Here is a 10,395-nt window from a genome sequence, read left to right on the forward strand (position 1 = left end):
AAACCCCTAAAAACACACCTAGTACAAGAGCAGATCTTGATCCTTCTTGTGACAGTCTGTTAGAAAAGGAACCTTCTTTGATTGCTTTGACTTCAGGGCCTTGTGAAGGCTGGAAGCCTGTGAGAATAAACTCCTGACTCCAGTTCAACAGGGTTTACAACAAGCCCTTAAAGAGGGTGAGGCTGTATCTGCATTTTCTCTGGCCTGCCCAGTTTTTGAGGCTCAGGATGCTCAGGGAAACCTTGTTCGTCAACATTCTCCAATTCCTTTTAAGCAATTAAAAGAATTAAAATGGCTTGTGCCCAATATGGGCTGACTGCCCCTTTTACTTTAGCCATGCTAGATTCTCTTGCAACTGAGGCCTTGCCACCTTCTGATTGGAAACAGATTGCTAAGGCTTGCCTAGCTGGAGGAGATTATTGTGGAAATCTGAATATGCTGAACAATGTCAGAAAACAGCTGATTTGAATCGAGCTCAAGGTGGATTAGATGCCACTTATGATATGCTGGCAGGAGAAGGACATTATGTAGATGTTGCTTAACAGTTAATGTTCCCTCCTGGAGTACACACTCAAATTAATGCAGCTGCTAAAACATCTTGGAGAAAATTGTCTTCCTCTGGATGGGCTACAGAAGATATTTCTAAAATCAGACAAGGGCCGGATGAACCTTTTCAAAATTTTTTAGATTGTTTGTTGAAAACAGCTAGTAGAGTAATTGGAGAGTCAGAAGCAGAAATTAAACAGTTGGCTTATGAAAATGCTAACTCCGCTTGTCAGGCCGCCCTTTGACCTTTCAGGAAGAAAGCTGATTTATCAGATTATGTTCACTTGTGTGCTGATATAGGACCTTCTTACATCCAGGGCCTTGCCATGGCCACAGCTTTACAAGGAAAAAGTGTAAAAGAGGTTTTATTTCAACAACATAGAAGGGGCCCCCCAAAAAGGGGAAATAATGGAAATTGCTTTGCCTATGGTCAGGCAGGACATTTAATACGAGACTGCCCATAACATAAAGAAAATGGACTTTTTTCAAAGCCTCCTAAAGGACCTGGTTTATGTCCTAAATGTAAAAGGAAAACATTGGGCCATTGAATGCAGATCTAAAAAAAGATATTATGGGTAATCCTATCCAGTCAGGAAATGGGTGGAGGGGCCAGCCTCAGGCCCTGTATCAAACTTTTGGGGCATTTCAGAATCCGAACCCTCAGATCATCCCTCAAAATCAGTCAAAAAATCCATTCAGGACTTATCCCGAGCCACCTCAGGCAGCGCAGGATTGGACCTCAGTTCCTCCTCCTATGCAGTATTAACCCTGAGATGGGAATGCAAGCCCTACCCACTGGAGTTTTTGGGCCACTACCTAAAGATACTTTGGGTCTCTTGTTGGGTAGGAGTTCCTCTACTATGAAAGGTCTTATGATTTCCCCAGGAATTATTGATGAGGATTATACTAGAGAAATTAAGATTATGGTTTGTTCTCCTTCTCAAATTTCTGTTATTCAGCCTGGACAGCGTATAGCTCAATTGATTCTTTTACCCAGGATAGTTACCTCAGGAAAATATAAAAAAGCCATTGGAGGGGTTAAAGGCTTCGGGTCCTCAAATGTCTATTGGGTGCAATCTATTGGAGCCAATAGGCCAGAGATAAAATTGTTAATTCAAGGAAAATCTTTTATTTGGTTATTAGATACTGGTGATGATGTCTCTGTTATAACTGCTGACCAGTGGCCTTCCACATGGCCTTTGCAGGAGACTGTCTCTCAATTACAAGGCATTGGTCAAAGTAAAAATCCTAAACAAAGTACTGATATGCTAAATTGGAGTGATTTTGAAGGACATTGTGGGACTTTTCAGCCTTATGTTGTTCCTGGCCTCCCGGTTAATTTATGAGGAAGAGATGTCCTGCAACAGATGGGAGTTTATTTATATAGCCCTAATCAAAAGGTCTCTATTCAAATGTTTGATCAAGGATTCTTGCCTAATGTTGGTTTAGGAAAGAAAGGTCAAGGAATTCAATTTCATGTGACCCCATCAGCCCATCCTCCTAGACAAGGCCTGGGATATTTTCCCTAGGGGTTATTGACATGCCTGCACCCCATGCAGATCCAATAGTCTGGAAAGATGAAAAACCTGTTTGGGTTGATCAATGGCCCTTAACTAATGAAAAATTAACAGCCGTCCAACAGTTAGTGCAGGAACAATCGGATAAAGGCCACATTGAACCCTCTGTCTCTCCTTGGAATTCCCCAATTTTTGTTATAAAGAAAAAATCTGGTAAATGGAGATTACAAGATTTAAGAATGATTAATAAGACTATGGAAATCATGGGAACATTACAACCTGGTCTCCCCCTTGCCTCCGCAATACCTAGAAATACTTTCAAAATAATTATTGATTTAAAGGATTGTTTTTATACTATACCTCTAGCCCCTACAGATTGTAAACAATTTGCTTTTAGTGTTCTTTCTATTAATTTCTAAGGACTCTATGCAAAGGTACCAATGGAGAGTTTTGGCTCAAGGCATGGCAAATAGCCCTACCTTGTGTCAAAAGTTTGCAGTACAGGCTGTTTCCTGTGTTAGACAAAGTTATCCTTCTATTTATATGATATATTATATGGATGATATTCTCTTAGCAAATGAAGATGAATCATTATTGCTTACTGTATTTGTTTATTTGCAAAAGGTCTTAAATGATTATGGATTGGTTATTGCTCCTGAAAAAATTCAATGGGAATCTCCTTTTTCATATTTGGGATATCAGCTTTATCCTCGAAAAATATTAACCCAAAAGTTACAGATTTGAAAAGATAATTTGAAAACTGAATGATTTGCAAAAATTGTTGGGAGATACTAATTGGATAAGGCCTTATTTAAAATTAACTATTGGAGAATTAAAACCTTTATTTGATAATCTTGCAAGTGGATCCTGATCCTTCTTCCCTCAGGACCCTCACATATGAAGGACAATTGACTCTTCAAAAGGTGGAAATAGCCATTTCTAAACAACAGATATTTTATTTTGACTATCAAGAACCCTTAGAAGCTTTTATTTTTCTAACCAAACATTCCCCTGCAGTGGTTTTGTGGCAGGATGGACCTTTATTGTGGTTACATTTATCTGTTTCACCTGCTAGAAATTTACAACCTTATTATAAAGCTGTTGCCCAACTTGTTCAATCAATCTGATGTAATGCTCGGAAATATTTTGGTTTGGAACCTTTCAGTATTGTGATTCCTTTTACAGGAAAAAATTAGATTGGCTGTTTCAGAATTGTGATTCTTGGGCTATTGCATTTGCATATTTTCCAGGCCAAATTAAATTTCATTATCCACCTAATAAATTGTTACAATTTGCAAATCTTCAATCTTTTATTTTTCCAAAAATTATTTCATTTAAACCTATCGTGATGCCATTGTTATTTTCACTGATGGATCCTCTAATGGAATAGCTGTTTGTTATTGGTAGTCATGAAAAGGTTTTTTCCACATCTGCTGCTTCGGCACAAGCATTTGAATTGCATGCCATTCTTTTTTTTTTCAGGAATTTATCCATGTTTCTTTTAATCTATATACTGATAATCAGTATCTGGCTAAAGCCCTTCCTTTTTTAGAAACTGACCTGTATTAATACCAGTAATTTAGAAATTCAACAACTTTTCATTCAAGTACAAAATTGTATTCATGCTCGTTCTCTTCCTTGTTTTATTGGACATATTCAAGCGCATACTGTTTTACCCGGTCCATTGTCTTTGGGAAATCATCTTGTTGATGTTTCCACAAAATTTATTGCCCTTTCTAAAATTGATTTGGCTCGTCAATCTCATCAACTCCATCACCGGAATAGTTGTACTCTTAGATATCAATTTCAGATTCCTCAAGAAGCTGCCCGACAAATTGTTAAACAGTGCTCTACTTGCCCTCAGTTTTCTTCTGTTCCACATTATGGTATTAATCCTTGAGGTTTGCTTCCTAATCAACTATGGCAAATGGATGTTACTCATGTAATGGAGTTTGGAAAACAAATTTATGTACATGTTGTTGTTGACACTTTTTCAGGATTTATTCTTGCTTCAGCTCGAACAGGAGAAGCTACTAAACATATTACTGCTCATTATATACATTGTTTCTCCATTTTAGGAATACCTCAAAAAATAAAAACAGATAATGGTTCTGGATATATTAGTAAGGTCTTCAAACAATTTTGCCAACAAATGCATATTGTGCATATTACAGGCACTCCCTATAATCCTCAAGGACAACGGATAGTTGAAACGCGCACATGGCACACTGAAAGTGCAGCTCCAAAAAATAAAAAAGGGGGAGTTATATCCCTCCTCACCTAGAAATTACTTAAATCATGCTACTTACATTCTAAATTTTTTACAAATTGATAAGAATGGCCATTCAACAGCAGAAAGATTTTGGCATCCACAAGGTTCCCCATATGCCTTGGTAAAATGGAGAGATCCTTTAACTAGCCAATGGTATGGACCCGACCCCGTTTTAATATGGGGCCGAGGGCATGTTTGTGTTTTCTCACAGGAACATGATGGAGCTCGATGGCTACCAGAGAGGCTGATTTGTCATGTGCATACTCCTGCTGATGTCAGTTCCTGCAAGATGTGATGCCAATCTTCAAGAACAGGGGACTTATATGCCCGATCCTCTCCTTGCACATCCTGTCTCATGTGAAGTGCCAGTACTGGTGAATGATACAAATATGCTTGGTCATTTATAAAGTAATGTTTCTATGTTATAAAGAAAATGAGACTGCTACATTGAGAAGTTTTCCTTTTCAATGTCCTTCTGGGACAAAAAGGACATTCCTCGATTGATCTTTAACCAACACTACATCAAAGAGTTCATCTGCTGGTCTTAGCCTTTCTGCTGGACTTTGGTGGACAGATTCACGTTTTCCTCAAAACAACATTTGGAAACTTGCTGTTTCATTGGGAGAAACACGTTTATGGTCAGATGTCAAAGTTATTAGCCTTAGTTTCAATATTGTTGGCATAGGAGCCTCTATGTCTTGTGTTAATGCTCCTTATATGCTATTAGTAAAAAAAATATATAGAGAGATTGTAAATGAAACTGATAATGAATACAACAACAGCTGTTTTAATTGTAAATTGACTAATTGTATATTTTCAGAAATGATGACTTCCTTTCATTCTGTGATAGTTTTGAGACAACCTCCCTTTGTAATGATGCCTGTAAAAATTATTGAGTCCAGGTATGAAGATCAAGGTTTACAAATGTTGATAGAGGTAGAGAAAGCTACATGTCAAGCCTTCACAACCCATGGTATAACCCCTGCAGAGGCTAGTAGTCAAAGATGGGTAAGAGAATTGTGGAGAAGTATCCAACCTAAGACAGAGCATGAGTATTAACCTTCTCATGGCTTGATGATGGGTAAGGGATTTCTCTGGACATTGCTCACCTAAGACAGGCACAATCTTTCTGTTGAGCTGGGAAAGTCCCTGCTCTAAATATAATAAAAAGGGGGAATTGTGGGAGCCAGCCATGGCCCCCTGGCATTTGACAATGGAAAAATAACTTCTTCTGCCATTGAGGCATTGATACAATCTATGACTCTTGTCTGTTTATTTGGCTTTTCTGAGACAGGGTCTCAGCTATGCAGATGTGTGATCCAGGCTGGTTTTATGGGATACAGGTGTGCACCACCATGCCTGGCTCAAGGACCTTGTTAAATTTGTTTGTTCTTTGACCCTGTGATGGGAGGAACTCAGAGACAGCCAAAGATCTGATCTCTGTAAGAGTCAGAAAATCCAGGCTTTGCATATGAATAGTTGCTTGGTGCCTCCTTTTGGTGTGCCTTTAAAAGGAGCTGTTTCTGTGAAGTAATCAGACCTCTTGTCTCCACACTATTGAGTGTGCTGTCCTTTCTCAGTCGTCACTCTCCAACTCAGGTACATTGGTATTATGACGGCTGGACCGCCACACATGAAGTCAATTATGCCTACATAAGATTGTTAAAACAAGCAAACAACTCCTACCTTCAGGGCTGTTTATTTCAAGTTAGTTCTGCTGTTTCTGTGAAGTAATCAGACCTCTTGTCTCCACACTATTGAGTGTGCTGTCCTTTCTCAGTCGTCACTCTCCAACTCAGGTACATTGGTATTATGACGGCTGGACCGCCACACATGAAGTCAATTATGCCTACATAAGATTGTTAAAACAAGCAAACAACTCCTACCTTCAGGGCTGTTTATTTCAAGTTAGTTCTACTTCCTACTAGTAACAATATCTAGAATTCTTTCCTATGAAGAGTCCTTAGGGCTGGGGATTTGGCTCAGTGGTTCTGCCTGCCACCTGCCTTGCAAGTGCAAGGGCCAGAGTTCAATCCCCAGTCCCCCCACCAAAAGGGCCCTTAAATCTTCCTTATTTTTTTGCTTCCCCGTTTTCATGCTGCTCTCTATTAAGAGAAGACATATCTGCAACCTATTCTTTGCCACAAGGCTAAATATTACTGAGATTTATGGCCAAAGACTTTCTTGGTTTTATTTCCACTATTTTGTTGTCTTGGAACAATTGCATTTCTACTACTTCAAGTTCCAAAATTTCGGACATGTGACCCTCTTTCACTTTTGCTGGGAGAAAAAAGCCAATTCCCTCCTCAGCTCATTTCTTTTCTGTAATGCAGCCAAATTTTGCCAATATATGTTGGCCGTTTGATTCTTTTCCAACCCACTTCCCTAGAGCTCCAGGCTCAAGAGCATATGGTGTACTTTTAAAATTATTACAGGCACTCATTTACCAAATATTTTGTCATTGCACAACATGATGTTCCAGACAGGGCCTATGGTGGTTTCTCAGTTCAACATTTATTCTTTCAGAACATCTTCCCTACTGTGAAGTAAAAATCCTGTAGTGACATATTTAAGATGTCCTAGCAACTTCATGGTTTTCATTTCTAGAACATCTTTTTTAAATGTGCTATATTGTTTACAATTTTTTTATAGTTTCCAATATAGTTTCAAGTTTCTATTTTATTTCTTTAAAGAGAGTTAGTATAATTATTGTATAATCTGTTAGACAATTACAGTGCAGCGAAATCTGTGGGAGATTCCCAGACAGACCACTCAAACACTGAGTTAGGAGCAAAAAGTGACTTTAATAACGCCAATGGCTCAAATTGGACTTATGTCACTTTGTGAGCATCAGATAGTGGTACTGGGGATTGAACTTGGGCCCTTCTGCTTGTGAGACAGACGCAGAACCACTGAGCTAAATCCCCAGCCCTGTTTTTCTTTATAGGACTCATTGTACATCTATTATGCTTAATTCTATTGGAGTTTCCCTAGGAACATAGCAAGCAGGATTTACACAAAGCAGAGCACTTAGGGAGTGGGGCAAAGAGTTCTGGCAGGACTTTCTGAGTCTGTTCAGCTCTTTTAGTAACAAATTACAGAAGTTGTCATGGTTACTCAGGCGCATTCTACAAAGAGCATAGTTACCTGGTTAGCCCATGGTTGCCCGATACATAGTTAATCCATAATTGTCCAATGGTATAATGGAGGGGTGGTTTCCTCAACAGTTTCTGAAGTGTTTAGGGCTTACCTTCTGCTCTTGAAGTTTCTTCTGGTTATCTATCACTCACAGTGTTCTTGCCTTGTGTGTTTAGATTTTTAAAAATTTGAGCCACTAGTTTTCCTTGAAAAAGGACATTTGTCCAGCGCGGATTTGCATTTGTTTCTGGCAGAATCGCACTCTCCTCTTCAGGAGCATTTTAACTATAGATTGAAGGGTTTTGGCTTATTTAATTACTTATTTATTTTACAATCTAAAAGGCAATGTTTATTTGTAGTAATCAAATCCAAGCAAAGATTTAGATAAGTTTTTTGATTAGTTAATAAATGTACAATTTTAAGGCATACAACTGAAAACGGAATCAAGCAAAGAACATTTGTGATATGCAAATAGGCAACTGTGAAATGATTTCATGCCATTTCTTGTTATGCAAACACTGATATGCAGTTTAAAATTGTACTACAAACTGAAGAGTTATAGCTGGGATTTAGCTCAGTAGCACTGTGCCTGCTTTGCAAGCACAAGGTCCTCAGTTCGATCCCCAGTACCACAAAAACAAAAACAAAACAAAAAGAGTTAGTAACTAGCTGGGCATGGTGGTACATACCTGCAATCCAAGCACTGGGGAGGCTGAGGCAGGAGGATTGCTAAGAGTTTGAGGCCAGCCTGAACTACATAGCAAGACTATGTCTCCAAAAAAAGTCTGTAACTATTGTCATTTATATTTTTGTCTCTGTTTCAACTACATATATTCATTATTCAACCTGTGTCTTGCATACTGCTCTTACATGCTTCTAAACTGGCTTGGGAATTCCCTTGTCTTTTTGATATAGGGCATATGATATATGGACTTCCAGGCCAGGGATTTAGCTCAGTGGTTCTGTCACCTGCCTCGAAAGTGCAAGGACCTAAGTTTGATAACTAGTACCCAAACAAACAAACAAATAAAAACATGGACTTCCAAATAATATAAGGGAAATGTTATTATTGTAGGCAGCTAAATTAATTAGAAATATTATAGGCAATCAGGCAGGGCTGGCCCCTCAAAGAAGCAGTACAGAGAACAACTGTGGCTTAGTTATTTTAGAAATATCTACCATATTGAAGAAAATGGAAATTTGTTTTTTTCCTGTCCAAATTTTTATTGTTTGAATTAATCATTGTCTTTTCTTCTCCTTAGGCTTTCCACATATTTATTACTATATCCCCAAATTCTTCTGGTTATGCATCTCTTCTCCATAAGTTCAAATGAATTAAGTACCTTGTCAATTTATATTCTTGAAAAAAATTACTCTTACCCTTTTTGAACTGCTCTAACTTTGATGAGTTGATCTCCTGTATGGTCGAACAGCTCGATATTTCCCTTTCCCTTTGCCCTGGGGATCCTTCTTGTCTCTCTTTGGTGCTGATCTCTTTGGTGGGATCCTGATTCTTGGATTCCACACATCTCCTCTTTGACATACTGGATTGTCTTGGTATAATAAATCCTCTCATGTTTCTAAAAAACAATGCATGGAGTTCCAGTATTTTGAGACCTTGGACATCTGAAATGGTCTTTATACTGGACACACAATTAAATCATAGCTTGGCTGAGTGTAGAATTCTAGTTTGAAAATAATTTCCCTCAAAAATGTGAAAACATTTTCTACTGTTTAGCTCCCAGTGCCAACGAGTTGATAACTTAAATTATTCTGACTTTGGACATATATATATATGTGTATATATATATATATATATATACACATATATATATATGTGTATATATATATATATACTATTTGTTCTTTTTAATTTTTAATTTTTGGACGCTTTTAGAGTTGCCTCTCTGTACCATGTTCTGAAATTCTATACTGATGTACTTGGTGTGGGTTTGATTTGTTGTACTGGGTGTTTACTATGCCCTTTCCATTTGGAGACTCTTCTCAATGATTTATTTGCTGATTTCTTTCATCCTGGTTCTCTATGGTTTTTCTGGAACTCTTATTATTTAGATGTTTGACTTTTTGAACCAAACCTATAATTTTTTGTCAATTTCCCCTCAGGTAGCTCAAATTTGATCTTCACATTTATGCTTCCCCTCCACCCTGGCAGTATCGGGAATCGAAACTAGTACCTCACACGTGCTAGTCAGAGCTCCTAAGTTATGACCTCAGCTTACTCCTCTAGTCTTTCTATTGAGTTATTCCTCCTAACATTATTTTGATTTCCAAGAGGTTTTTTTTTGAGGGGGGGTATATGAATAATAGTTACTTTAAAAATAGCTTTCTGTTGTTATTGTGCAAATGCACTGTATTATCTCTGTGAGAATACTAAAAACTTTTTTAATAAAAAAATTTTCCCTTGCAATGTTTCCTCTTTCTTTTTCTTGCTTGCTTCTTTTGGTCTCGTTTTTTGTTTTTTGTATTTTTGAGACAGGGTCTCACTATGTAGTTGAGACTGGCCGGGAACTCATTACGGAGCCCAGGCTGACTTGCCTCCCAAGTGCTGGGATTACAGGCATGAGCTACCATGCCTGGCTCATTTTTGCATATTAAAGGCTTTCCTTAATTTTCTTTTCTTTTTTTTTTGTACCGGGGATTGAACTCGGGTCCTTGTGCGAGGCAGGAGTGAAGCCACTGAGCTAAATCCCCGGCCCCCTTAATTTTCTAATGATGTTTGGCTGTCTGCTTACCTATGAGAGTGACGACATGAAGAAAAAGCTGATCAGAACTTCTGTGTGGGGACTGCAACATATAGGCCAACCGCTTCAACAGCCGGATTCAGTATTTCAGTAAGAGAACCCTGATGAAAGTATCTGTGGGATTTTTCTTTCCTTTTTTTCTTTTTTTTTTTTTTTTTTT

Source organism: Fukomys damarensis, unplaced genomic scaffold (genome assembly GCF_012274545.1).
Source record: "Fukomys damarensis isolate Sample0158 unplaced genomic scaffold, DMR_v1.0_HiC HiC_scaffold_15, whole genome shotgun sequence".
NCBI classification, from domain to species: Eukaryota; Metazoa; Chordata; class Mammalia; order Rodentia; family Bathyergidae; genus Fukomys; species Fukomys damarensis.